The sequence below is a fragment of the Mesocricetus auratus genome, unplaced genomic scaffold (assembly GCF_017639785.1).
Source record: "Mesocricetus auratus isolate SY011 unplaced genomic scaffold, BCM_Maur_2.0 Super-Scaffold_100009, whole genome shotgun sequence".
NCBI lineage: Eukaryota > Metazoa > Chordata > Mammalia > Rodentia > Cricetidae > Mesocricetus > Mesocricetus auratus.
The window spans coordinates 39,381,293-39,395,652 of record NW_024429193.1 but is presented as its reverse complement, the minus strand read 5'-3'; the positions used below and the strand labels follow the sequence as shown (position 1 = coordinate 39,395,652).

The 14,360-nt window shown below is 38.8% G+C and overlaps 1 long non-coding RNA gene across 1 annotated transcript; it reads left to right on the top strand.

The window, feature by feature from the left end:
* Window positions 1-438: 438 nt before the first annotated feature.
* LOC121142346 lies at window positions 439-12,152 on the top strand. The gene is made up of 4 exons (XR_005879338.1): window positions 439-616; window positions 735-1,111; window positions 7,629-7,708; window positions 9,627-12,152. It is a non-coding gene; the product is annotated as an uncharacterized LOC121142346 (long non-coding RNA).
* The last annotated feature ends 2,208 nt before the right edge of the window (window positions 12,153-14,360 follow it).

The following is a 14,360-nucleotide window of genomic DNA, read 5'->3' as shown; positions in this document are numbered from 1 at the left end:
TTGAGTTCCTTCTTAAAATGATTTGCATGAGGACAGAGCTTCAAAGGGCTTGCTGTAGAGGTGTTCTCAACACTGCACAGTGATGTATTGATAGTGAGTCCTGAAACGTGGGCTGAGAAATTAAACACCCTGGCAATCCTAAATGATGCTTACACCCTAGAAGCTCTACTAGCTTGTCAACTTAGTGAGTTCAGATAGTATGGAAAACGGGTTTAATTATTTTGTGCCTCGAAGCTGTTTCCCTCCCTTTAAAAGCCATTATGTTGTATGTAGCTCGAAGGCCTTCAAAGAGGAGATGCCTATTTTTGCAGATATATAAGTATTTTATTAAATTGAATGAGTGTTTATTTTCTGTGATCATGAGACCATGCATTTCCAAAACACACACTGTTGAAAATTCCACCCATGTTTGACCTGATCTTGATCTGAGTCCCACTTCTTCCTAAAGCCGTCCAGGCAAATACATTTGTAATATTTGTGTGCTTAACTATGCATGTCTTCTACAGGGTTCGCTGGCTGCTGTGACACTCAATCAAAGCGCCTAGAGTGGGCTGGCCGTGACCAGAGTGGGCATGAAGCAGAGCAAGTACCAAGGAGAGCGCTGGGTGATCACCAGGTAAACTGAGCATTACTTATCACTCCCCAAAGAGCCTTGGCACCTAGTCCCTGCTCCGTAGAAAGAAAGCACTTGTCTCTTGTGTGTTAAGTGGATGATTCTGTGATTTGTCTTTCAGAATTGGAAATAGAACAGCCATTTGGAGGATCTGGGCAGGAAGCAGAGCACAGCTTTGGAGCCTTCTTTAGGGAAATCGAGTTATGGATTTATGGTCCCGGTCAAGCTCAGCCCAGCCCCAGCCAGGGGCGGGATCGGCAGCAAGAGTTCTTTCTGGTGGTGGCGGCAGCAGCAGCAGCGACAGCGGTAGCAGCGGCAGAGGCAGCGGCAGCTTGGCCCTCTGACTCTCTTCGGTGACGGGTATTCTTGGGTGGATAATACGGATTACGTTGTTATTGCTTAAGAATACGCGTAGTCGAGGAGAGTACCAGCGGCAGGCGGGCAGCAGCCGCCCCTGCCAGCCCACCAGCTGGCCACTAAAAGCTCCCGGTTGCCAAGGTAGCACTTCTATGTTTTCTTTTCCTCGGGTGGTTTCGTTCTGGGTCTTCCCAGCACCTCTGGTGACCCAGACTGCTTTTTAGAAGGAAAAAATGGGTGCGCGCCGGGGGAGGGGGCGAGGGGGCCAGGCGGAGGAGAGGGGAGGAGAGGGGCGGAGAAAGGAAGAGGGTCTCTGAAACCCGGCCTGTGGACTGTGGGGCCATTCGCGTCCTCTCTCTTTCTCTCTCTCTCTCTCTCTCTCTCTCTCTCTCTCTCTCTCTCTCTCTCTCTCTCTCTCTCTCTCTCTCTCTCTCTCTCTCTCTCTCTCTCTCTCTCTCTCTCTCTCTCTCTTTCTCTCTCTCTCTCTCTCTTTGGGATGTGATTGTGACTAGAAGGCAGGGGGACTAGGCGCGGATCTGAAAGACTCTCTAAAGTTGCAAAGGATTGGAAGGCCTGAACTGGTTCAGCAGCGCCTCGGAACGCTGAGCTAGAGCAGGGGAGAGGGTCGCTTGGGGCATGTATTGGCAGAAAGGGCGTGTCCGTGGGCGAAGGTGCCCCGGCAAGCTTGTCCAAGCTCGTGACTTTGCGAATTCCTGATCTGGGGCGGAGTCGTAGCCCCACCCGCAGCCGGCCGAAACGCTAGGCAGGAAGACGTAGCAACCCAGTTTGGGGAGGGGCGGGAGACAGGGGGCTGGGTCCTCGTGGAACTTTCAGATTACAAGTGTTGTGGGTCTCTCAGGAACCCCTATTTTCTTTTCGAATTCTCCGTGGAAAGGTGGAGATGCAGGCTGGTAATCGGATTGGTTGCATTGTAGCACGGAGCTGGAACCTTCCTGGGGCAGGCAGTGACTGTTCAGATGTCCAGTTTCTTTGGGACACTTTTGCAGCGCTGCCTTCCCTCCCTCGGCCTTTGGGATGAGTCTCAAACATCAACAAAATCAAGGCATGTTCCCAGTCTCAGGTCTGCCGCAGAGGAATAGGAGGAAGAGAAAATCCTCCACTCTTGCAGTTTTTGTCTGTTTCTAATGTTAATGGACCATAAAGCAATGTGGATGCATCCCCTCCTAGCGAAGAGCAAGCAATAGCAGGCGCGACCTTCCAGCAAGCCCGGGGAACTCCTGGAGCGCAGGAGTTTAAGATGTTCTTTGGAGCCTGAAATAGGGTCCACGGTGGTGGAAGGCACTGGCAGAGGCTCCGGAGCTCAGCCCTAACTGGCATAGGACTCCTGAGCTATGCAGCTCTCTTTTATTTCTCTTGGGATGCTGCAGGGGTTCCTCGGGTGGTGGCTTTTCAAAGGTGGGCGGAGAAATGCTGGGGACAAGAATGAACCTGGTGACCAGGCACGGCTAGACTTAAGACCACTTTTTCCTCCCTGTGTGTCACGGGTTGATTTTGTTTGAGGGACTGACTGCGAAGAAGACTGAATTCCTGAGAAGTCGAAGCTGCTGGAGAAATGAAAGCAGCTCTCCCTTGTGGCATTCCTGGACCCACTCTAAGCTCAGCTGCATTCAGTCACCTTCTCCCTCTGGAACAGATACCATTCTCGGTGCAAGACTTGCATTCTCTCTACTGGGTCCTTGCCCACAAGAGCAAGCTGAATCCCAGGGACATTGCAAGAGAGGTGTCTTGAAGAAACAGCCTTTCCTATTTAAGGTCCCCCTCCCCCCTCTTATTTCCAGCAATAGATCTGTAATGAAGGGTTATCCACGTCCCTTCTCTCCCTTTCCCTTTTCCTATCCTACGTGTCTGGTCCCAGGATGAGTCCCAGGCTATCTAGACTTAGCAATGTCGATAAGTGTGTAAACGGGTGGGGTCTCCTGTTCAGATTCCTGGTAATGAGCCGGTTTTCAGAATAAGATGAAGCAAACAGAGGCCGTCGTTGCCCTCAGCATTCTGTCACTACCAAGAAAAATGTGTAAACAAGGTTCTTTCTTTTATTCTCCCAAAATTACCTTCTTTCTCCAGTTGGTGGTTAAGGGTTTTAAAATACTGTGTTTAGTATGTATCTAACAATACTCAGTATGCCTATTTGTGCTGTTGTTTCCCTGAAAATTAGAAAAGTAGAGAGAGTGGTGTAGGCTAGCTTCTAGGTTATGTCTGAAAAGTTGTTCTAATTGCTGGTTGACTATCCAAGTGTGGAAGGTATTGAAAGGGCCTGGTATTGGAAGGAGAGACAGAAGATGTCATATCCTATCATTTGTTGTGGGAATAAGCAAGATCTCTTTGGAAAATAAGCTATTTCATTCAGGTCTTTGGCACTGGAGCTTGAGCTCATGATTGAAATTGCTTCATAAATGAATAATAAGTTTTAAAGTGGGATAATGGGAAGGAAAACGAGGCCTCTGCCCATCCAATGACAAACTGTTTGATTTTCTTCTGATTGAGTGGTTTCAATTTTTATCCAGTTACTTTCTTTCTTTTTTCTGAGGAAGTATTTACTTTTAAAAGTTTCCATTAGGTGTCAGTCTGAAAACAGTTCCTGTTTTAAATTATTTTTAGGGGAACATTTCCCTAGTCTGAGTATTTAATAATAAGAGGCAAACCAAAGCCAAACTTTATTAATTTGACATGACTGTGATAGATTTTTTTGTGACAAGACAGCCCATTGTTTTTTATTAACAGAAAACACAATTTTAAAAAATTACACCACAACTACCCAATTACTGCTTGTACATTGTCAGTATTCCTAGCCAACAATAAAGAAGTGCAAAGTGCTTGTTGGTGGTTTTCATGTTAGGACCCAGAGATACTAAGCAGTCATAATCATTTTTCCATTAAGGTCCATGTGAAAGAAGACTATGCATCATCTTTATGGTATTTGTTTTGCCTTAAGAAATGAAGAGAACTTGTATTATCTTAAGTGAATGTAGGTACACTTAGGTTCTGATGGATAAAATCACTTTTGGTATAATGAAGGGAGGGGTGGAAGAAAGCTTGTAAACTTTGCTTTTGATCATTATTTTTTTCTTTAAAGAAGACTGTTTAAATACCCCAAAATTTATAGCCTCCATTTATGGTTTATTGATCATAGTTTTGGAACATACCATCCAAGTGTGTATTAAATTTGCAAACACTCAATTTACACTGCAATACATAATATTCACAAATGGGTATAAGAAATATTTGCTACTAAATCTCAGGTAAGGAGTCTGATGGAAACTGGATTTTTAAAAATAACTTGTTTATTTCCTTCTCTGTGCCTTTTAATTGTGTTCTAATGTTGCTGGTTATACAGGACGTCAGGGAACTTGAATTGAGGACTAGGAGTTTATGATTAGTCCTATGTGAATACACCAAGAAGAAAAAAGTATCGAACTAGTGACTTTCACAAGATATACTTCTCAAGACCTAGGCATATTCCAGGACCAAGATATTTTCTGAAGTCATTGTTAACCCTAGAAAGAATGACATAATTCTTGGTATCACACCAGTGTGAATGTAGAACCGAAAGAGGGCTCCTAATGACAGTCTGGGCAAAGAAAAGCAGAGGAAGAAGTATAAGAAGGGTGGAAAATTCCACCAATTGCGTTATAACTTCTCTCATTATATTTCATTTTAGTGATGGCAAATTTTCAATAGAAATGATTGTGAATGTTATAGGAAGGGTGGGAAATATTTTTGTACTTTATGTAGAACAAATATTTCGTACTTTGTGGGGGAAAGACAGAACCATAGAAGAGGTAACAGACAGTGAGGACCACCATTATTCATCATCTTCTTTCTCTCAGATGCTAGATAGCTAAACATCCTACAAAGTAAATTTGCTTTGAAATAATTTCCACTAAAAATTACTAATGACCTCAGAATATGTGAAGACTTTATTAGTTGTAGTATTTATGCAATTATAAGTATAAATGATACATACGTTTTAAGTAATTCATTTTATAGTAGAGTTTGTGTGTGTGTGTGTATGTGCGAAAATATTTGAGGAATAAATATTTGAGGAATTTCTCATGGCATCTGTGTATTAAATTGATACTTAGAAGCCTTGAATTTCACTCTTCATAACATTTTGTATGAATGTGTAAAATAAACCTTTCAACTGACAAAGAGTGGCAATTAATACACAAAGTATAAGATAAAAAGAAACATTGGAAAAATTTCCATTTCCATGAAATATGTTTTGAATCCATTAATTAGTTCATTGTTGAATACAGATTAACAATAGAGGAAACACACTGTGATATTTGTGTTGTTGTCTGGGTGTCAAATTTGTGACTAGTTGAATATGGTTAATATGAAGTGTATTATGTACTAATTATGATGTAAGCAAAGTAAGAGAATCTGATCTTCATAGCATATAAAAGTATAACAATATCTGTATAAGTGTTTATGCAAATATCCTTTCAAGAGACCGTAATAGCCCACAGTATCTTAAAATATATACATATATTAAGATAGCTGGAATCAAAATTTTTCCAAATCTAAAATTCTACTTTCTATTAATTTAATATTCAATTCTAAGAATGTAAAACAAGAAGACTGGTAACATTTGTTATGATGGCTTAAAATTAGTCCCAAATTTCATTCACTTAAAATTCAAACTAAAGGACAGAATCATAATCTGTTTACTAATACCACATTCTTAATTCATGTGCAGTTTACATCACTGAACATTTCACAAAGTTGACAAAGTATATGATGAAGGCAACAGTTACAGCATTTGAAAGTAGTAGTAGTAGTAGTATAATGAAGTATAGATGCTAAAAATTCTTCGAAAAGATTACTTTTTCACAGTTTTATGCAATTAGAAAAATAATTTCTTAAATTTTGTTCTTATAATTTTATTCTACATATTAATGAGAACTAATGATGTCTTTTACTTCTGTTGAGTATGTATGGTCAATGTAAGTGCTAGCTCCAGCAAGTCACAGATTAACTGAGTTACTAATTAGTTAATTTAAGAATTTTGAAATAAAAACTAGAAAATCTGCCTCTGAACTCAGGCTCTACAATGAGCAGGGATCTGGTCATATGGCTTGTTGGTCCTTATTGGCCTCATCACTAAGGTCTGTGTTTAGATTCTTTCAAGGTTCTACTGTCTATAAAAGATTTTGGCTTCCTTTGAAGAAAGCTAAAACCAGCCTTTTAAAACTTTTGTCTGAATCTTACTCTTCCCTTCACATATAGACAACATGTAAACGAATGCTACAACTGAGGTGTTTCAGAGCTATTCAGAGATGTATTACAACATCAGGCCAAAACTGGATCCTCAAGATTTTTACTTAAATTCTTCAAACATGAAGAGGGTGGAAAATTTGCAAAATGTTTTTACCCTGTAGTTGTTATTTGTTTTTGTGAGAAAAGAATGTCAGAAAAACATCAGATATATTATCATGGAAGTTCACTTATATGTGTGTTCATATGATAAGATAAAAAAGCTCCCTAAACAGTAACAATCTCAGTGGTACTTCTACGTAATGAGAACAAATGTTCAAAGTCACTGTGTGTGTGTGTGTGTGTGTGTGTGTGTGTGTGTGTGTGTGTGTGTGTAGATATAGAGAGAGCAACCACTTGGCTTTTAAGATGTTTATACTCTATGAGTATATGCTATTAAGTTTATGATATTTTGCAAAGTGAATACTATGTTATATCCCATTATTCCTTTACCAGGATCAATATTTGTCTAGAAATTTCAATTCTAATACTATACAGCAAACTTTTGTAGTAACTAATACACTCTCTGGCACATAGCAGACACTCAAAATATAAATTAATTCAGTGAAAGCAGTTAATATTTTTATGACATATTGATATAAGGTTCATATGCTTCCCTTAACTGGTGCCCATTTGAAAGTAATTACTGAAAAAAATAGCTGTGGCATGGAAAGTATTTACATTTTATGTAATTTTAACATAAACTCTAATCCTCAAATTTGCTTACTAATAGTGCAAGCAAAAATACTCATTTTTCTCTGTCATATATAACCCTCAAGCAACTGAAAATCTATAAGAACAGTTTATTCAAGCTTGTATTAGTTGATAAATTCTAAATAACCCTTTAATCTAGTCTAGTGGGAAACTGTTTCTCATGCACATCACCTACTGTGTTTTATTTCGAATTAAACCTGTAGCCACTTGTAAAATTCATGAATTTTAACTGTTAATCAATAGAGACATACTTCACGTAGTGTAATAATTACTATTATAGGCACATTTTCATTGCTCAGGGTCTGTACCATAGTTAAAATGTTTTCCATCACTTATTAGGAAAGCAGACTAAATTATCATTTCTTTTGAAAGCTGTAACTTTCCTGAGTGTTCCGAGCATAATAACTATAAGCTAATTGGTAATCTTAAAGAATATACCCATTCTCTAAACATAAAGGTGATATGGTTTGCCAGCTATTGTTTTATTCAGATCATTTATGAACTATTCATATGTAGGTCAATGACATTATAGATATTGTCCCTTTAAACCTTTGAGGATACACTTAACAAAAAAATTGCATGAAGCTTTCAGTAGCAACTGACTTCAGTTAGCTTCCTGGGAACAGAAACAGGAGGTTTTAAAGTTATTTATTTCTGCTTATATTAGAATCGTCCTTTTTGCTGGATATAGTCATCCAAAGGCCAGCTGTGGAACTGTGTGATGGACAGATGGCCACAGAAACAAAAGTAAGAAAACTACTTACCACAAACTGAATTTTGCTATCTTTGGATGCTGTATTTACTGAAAGTACTGTCCAATGTTACACTCTGAAGACAGCTTCACATTTGGATATGGAAATCCTTGTGGCTAACAATTGACTTTGACAAGAGTTGAGGGACACAGATGATGGTAACAATATTAAGGGATGTAGACTGCATAGAAGAGTCTTCAGTTTGGAGTGACACATTTAGCAAGACAATAATGAATTACTGCAGGTTCTTTCATTGAAAGGTCTAATAACTGGCACCATACACCTCGAAGACAGCATCAATTCCAGGAAACTTTAGAAAAGCTGTTTGTCTTTATGCTAGTTCAGCATTTCTTTTCCAGATGTGATGGGCAGTTGTTAATATTAACTGTATGTCACTTATTGGTGTAGAAGAATTTCTTCATCATTTGAGTTTTAATGATATTTCTATGATGTTCTTACTTTTTTTAAATTTTAGCCAAAATTCACATTATGGTGCATAGAAATTCATATAAAGAAAAATATGAATAGTCTCTTCATACACCAGGCCTAGCTTGCATGTATAAAATCCTTTCTGGCAGGATAACATGATGTTTCTCAAATCAAAGTAAGTATCATCACTTTGAAAAGACAGATATGGTTGAGCGGGCTTTGCATTTAGACAAAGTCCTTTTATCTCATTTTTTTTTCTGTTGGAAAACATATACAGTATATTTGAATCACACTTTTGATACCAGGCACACTAGACAAATTTGTAAGTCTGTATCAGCAATATTCCTTGATGCGATGTGCAGGTATTTAAATTTTAAGGGTTTAAGTTTGTCTATTCAATGCAATTACTTCAGGGTTAGGAACACAGACTATTTTCTAATTAACTTTAGTAAAAATAGAGGTTGACACTTGTCTTTCTATGGTACAACCTTCATTTCCAGAGATAGAATGTGCCCGAATGTGTCCTTGGTTACCTATTTTTCTTCAGCTATGACTTTTTCCTAGTCTATTAGCTACAAAAATTCAAGATTTTATGAGTTTTAGATATGTATTGAACAACATCATAATTTAGTTGCTATGAATAAGTTCTCCTGAATGTAGTACAATTTCCAGTTTTACTTATGAAGCCCTCATGCCACAGTACCTAAAAAGAAATCTTCATGGCAGCCTAGGTAATATACTAAGCTTGTGTGCAGGTCCTCTGTGATGCCCATGCTTCTAACATCACAAAGCTTCAATTTAGAGTATTTCTTCCCACATTGCCCTTGTTAGTGTATATTACTGGTTCCTACTGTTTTCATATTAGTCACTATTTCTAGCCATTTTCATACAGCATAAACATTTTAAGTTCACAGATCATCTACACAGATGTGAATGCACCAAATATTTGACATTTCTGTAATGTGCTTACACTTAGGGGTTTTCAAAATCTGGGAAAATGTTATAGGCCAAATTAATAGAATGGACATACAAACCTAAGTTCTTTTAATGGAATGATTTGATCTCTTACACTAGTTGCAAATGTTTTACTAAATCAAGAATATCTAACCACAATTAAGTCAATTTAATTAGCTTTGGAACGAAAATGCTGGTGAAAGTATTAGGCTGATAAATATTTCCCACAGTGAGAGAATTTAAAATAAGATTATAGACACTGATCCTGTAATGTTTGTATTCAAAAATTATAAGTAAAAGCATGTGTCTCTGTATGTGAATGAGTGTGTGTGTGTGTGTGTGTGTGTGTGTGTGTGTGTTTGCTAAGATGGGGTTTTGTTGATTAGGCTCAGATTGGCCTCGGATTCAAGATTCTCCTGCCTCATCTTTTACATGCTGAGGCTATAGGCATGAGCCACTCACCTAACTTAATCCACATTTTAATCTACAATATAAAATGATAATTACTCTCCTTATGTCATGTTTTGTAGGTATTCAAAGCTTTCTTGCTGAATAAAGGAAGACAGATTGGTTCTTGGAATAGCTCAGAGTCAAAATAAAATTCTCAGTTTTACAAAGCTCTTGCTTACTTCTGCTGTGCTATATGTGACAGTTGTATGGGGTTCTGCCACAGGCAGGCATATGCAGATTACCTGTAAGTGTTTATCATTTTGGTGGATCTAAGGGTGAGTCATCACTGTGTGGTCACCATACTTACAAAAACAAAAACGTATGTTATTACATAGGAAAGACTGTTGTGTTTGATCTGATAGTCTATCACAACTGGATATTAACTAGGAAAATATATGGAATAAGTATTTTGTTTGTCAAGACAAGAATGTTCCTTTTCACCATATCATTTACAGGAAAAAACTATTGTTTTTTGTTAAGTATAAATGATACCTCTAAATAAGTATACCCATTAAATTCTTGATTTCTCAAGTAGGCAAAATAAAACAATTGGAAATGTAAAGGGAAAGAGAAAAAGAAGGAAGGAAGAACGAAGTAAAGGTTATTATTTTCTTCCCATCTATATATTGATGCTGGATTTCAGGTAAAACACTGGCCATGTTGGCTGAGACAAAGGACACCTAAGACAATAAGCTTTCTGCCCTCAGAAAGATGTTTTAGGATTTCACATAAATTTGCTCAGACCTGGAATACTTGAAAATGTGGAGAGGATAGCCTTCAATCCTCAAACCAGCTAATTAAGGTGCCTCTGAGCAGCATACAGTTTTAAGTTAACAGTAATTAATACAGCCAGCTTGGAACCTCGGGAAGCTAAAGCCAGCGAGTGCTTTTTGGTTCACTTGAGAGGATACAGTTTGATTGCTGGCGCCAGTAAACAGGTTGGGAATTGTCAACATTGTAATTAGCAGCAAGTTCCTGGATTCTCAGCCTGCCAGACTAGTGGGCTGGTGCCTAGAGCAGTTGCCCCATGGGGGAGAGGGAAAAACAAAGGAAGGGAATTTGAGCAACCTTGTCATGCTCTGCCAGCATATGCCACTGGACCAATGTTTTTCTTGGCAAAGGTCTATTTTAAGACATCTAGCAGTGGTTTCCACAAAATATGAAACTCACCATAGCAACCAAAATGGCAAGCATCTCTAGGAACGTTCCCTTCACTGGATATCAGGTCAAACTGGGTCCAGAGCTACATTGCTTTATGTCCAGGATCCTCTGGGCTGTGTGCACCATGGCTATTAACAGTCTGATTAAAAGGGTTAAAATCTGTTTTGGCAGCAATCCTGAACTTGCCTGCCGAAAAGCCATCAAAGACTAAGGTTATACAAACCTTATTAACCCTTCATGCAGTACAAATAAAAAGGAAATGTCAACTTTAATACCACCGAGAATCCAATCTTCTGTACTTAAGTGATAATTTATGTGTCGTATTCTTAATTCAATGCCATGGGATCACTGTGGAGAAGGCTGTTCACATTTAAAATTCAAGCAGCCTTTAGGTTGTTTCTAGGATTGAAAGTACATTCATAAAGTTTATATGCAATATTATGGGTAGGGTTTGGAAGTAGGAAAGGGAGAGATGACACTATCTTATAATCTCAAAAAAATTTAAAGACTAAAATAAAAATCCCATTAAGAAAAAATCGATTAGATACAATTGTACCTAAGTGAACAATAATAATTAGAGAAGTTTTTGAATTGTACGTTATCTCTCTCTCTTTTTCTGCCCCATCCTCTCTCTCTCTCTCTCTCTCTCTCTCTCTCTCTCTCTCTCTGTGTGAAATTTCACCAGCTTCATGGCAACAAATCATATGTAACCTCTGACTAGTCACAGAACATTCCCCCCTTGAGAAAAGGAAAGCATGGTAAGAAATACATTTACTTTGTAGGTTAATTTCACCTTTCGGTCTACAAAAGCACAAGGTTGCTTAACAGTGCTAAAAATTTATGCATAAATCTCCTTCCCCCACAAATAAATGCTTGAGGGTTGGGGAGGTAGCTCAGTCAGTGAAGTGTTTGCTTCATCTTGAGGGGCAGTGACAGGGAGGGCTCTTAGAAGTAGAGCAATTTTATAATCCCAGTTATGGGGAGGCAGAAATAGGCAGGTCTCTGTGGGCCTCTTGAGCATTAACCTTGTCCACTTAGTGAGTTCCAGGCCAGCAAAAGACACTGTCTGTCAAAAAACAAGGTAAATGATAGCTGAGGAAGGACACTGACAGTTGATACCCAGCCTCCACATGCGTGGATACTTGCACGCATGAAAACGTGCACACACAAACACATTCACAACCCAAATGCTTAGAATCCTATTTAACATATTCTCATTATCCTCACTGTCACTCTACCTTCATTAAAATATGTGAAGACATCTTCATGGAGATAAACAAGATGGAGAGAGACAAGCAAAATAGCACTCTAATGTAAAAAACATAAAACAAACAAACAAACAAAAAGGTTCCTAAATGGATCAATGTGCTATATTAAGCAGTTGCTCTGTGGTAATTTTTCCAGGTGGATTATAAGAACTGCACACACACACACACACACACCACACACACCACACACACACACACACACCACACACACACACACACACACACACACACACACACACACACACACACACACACACACACACACACACACAATGGCTGGGTAGATCTGGCACCCAGGTGTCTGGCGTAGCATTTAGCAGACTCCTTTGTGGGCAGAAGGATTACTCATTTGTTGGAAAGAGTACAGTTCCCTAATCCTTCTCCCCAGCAGAATTCACATAGGAGGGAATGAGCAACGCAATTCTTTACCCACTCTCCTCTACACCCTGAGGAATGCTTCACAATTATTTATTAATTTCTGTGGAATTAGATGCCTACAGGTGGTCCCATAATGTGCCTCCAGGCATACAACCTGCTGTAAATTTTTAAGTTACATTAACTCAGCAGTGTGTTGTCTCATAACAGCACTTCAGTCTGTGTAGGAAGAAAGGAAGAAGAGAGCGAGAAAGCAGTGCCTCCTGCTTCCACTGTCCCCCTCTGTCTCTCTGATTAAGGAGAACTTCGAAGCAGGACCATTTGGATGCCCTGGTGGACAAAGCCTGCCTACAGGGTCAAATAGGTGGTTGCAATCACTAGGATCTCATTTGTGTCTTTCAGGTGTTATGTTGATTTCCTGTGTCAATGTTTTTAAAAACGAATAACAAAACTCTCTTTACTGGATTTCTTACATCTTGTTTCTGAAATTAAGAAGCCCTAAGAGACTTCTGTTAATAGAGTGAACTGCCAATAGATATTTTTCCATAATCTATCAGGGAAAACACTCGGGTAGACACAAGTATTGCAAATCCCACCCTGCCTTACATTCTACCTGTTGGATCTTCTCTCCTGGATGATCAGGTAACAAGTGAGAAGGGAAAGTGCTCCAGAACAATTCAGTTGCAGCATTCCATACTTTATTTTTTTAATGGAGCTTCTGTCACGGAATGAATATAGTTAAACACCCCTGTGTGTTTTAAGGTAGAACTCTCAGTTAAAGAGAAGGAAGAAACAAGAAAATTGTCCAAACGGAAATGTAAGTACAGATTAGAGTAATACTATGAGGGTAGTGCAGAGGCCTTCTTACACCTCCCAAGTCCTTCCCCCGGTCTATAAAACTCATCCTTGGAGATCTAACCAGAACAAGATCCCTCTTCTACCATTTCTATTTCAGTAACCATAGTAAATATATTACAAATAACAGATGCTGTTCCTATTTGAAAGAATATCAGTGTATAAGGCATGGATGGTGGTGCTTTGCCTTTAATCCCAACATAAGTAGAATAGAGACAGGCAGATCTCTGGGGATTTGGGTCCAGACTGGTCTATATAGTGACTGCCAAGAAAGCCAGGGCTACACACTTTCCGTCTATAGGAAAAAAAGTATGTGCAAAGTTGTCTACATCTTTTAAAACCACACAAGAATACACTTTTACATGCAGATTTTTACTACAATAGTAAAGTCACAGGGAATATAATTAGAATATAGCCGATATAATGCTAATGAAGTTTATCTGCCTTAATGCAACCACTCTTGGCCTCTCCAACTTTTACGGTTTTAGCAACCCACTACCATGCTGAGACAAAACAACTTGTGTATTCAAGAATTAGAAAGTCTTTCAGAATACATCAGTAAGTAACTGTCCTGCATGTGCTGTTCGAGGCGTGAATTCATATCCACCAACATTTATTAAGTACCTAATATATACCTGGCATTCTTTAAACTTCCAGGGTTACCATGGAATAATGATCAGACTTTGCCCTTAACGCATTCATGCCTATGAGACTTCTCAGAGGCAAGCTGCTACAAGCTCAGTGGGGGGATTCAAAAGAATGCAAAGCCACAGCTGCATTCAGGGAACTTACTATGTGCAGCTAATAGCAAATATTAAATTGTACGGGGTGACTGTTGTTGTAAACCATTGCTGGGCTTGCAATTCACCAGCAGACACTTACATGTCACAGATACAATGAAAACAAAGTCTTTCCTAGAAGCAGATTTGCCTTTTCTTCTTCCCGTTAGCATACACAGGATCTTTCAGAACAGAAACCAAGACAACACCGAACAGGACAAAGACAAAGTGCACCACTTTTTTTCTCACCTAAAAAGCCTTATTTTTCTATCAGCTATTTTGTTATTAAAGAATTTGTTAGTAACTAAAGAATCACCGCCTCTTGACAATTAAAGCCAGATTCTGTGCAACACCGATACAGATATTTTATTCTCTT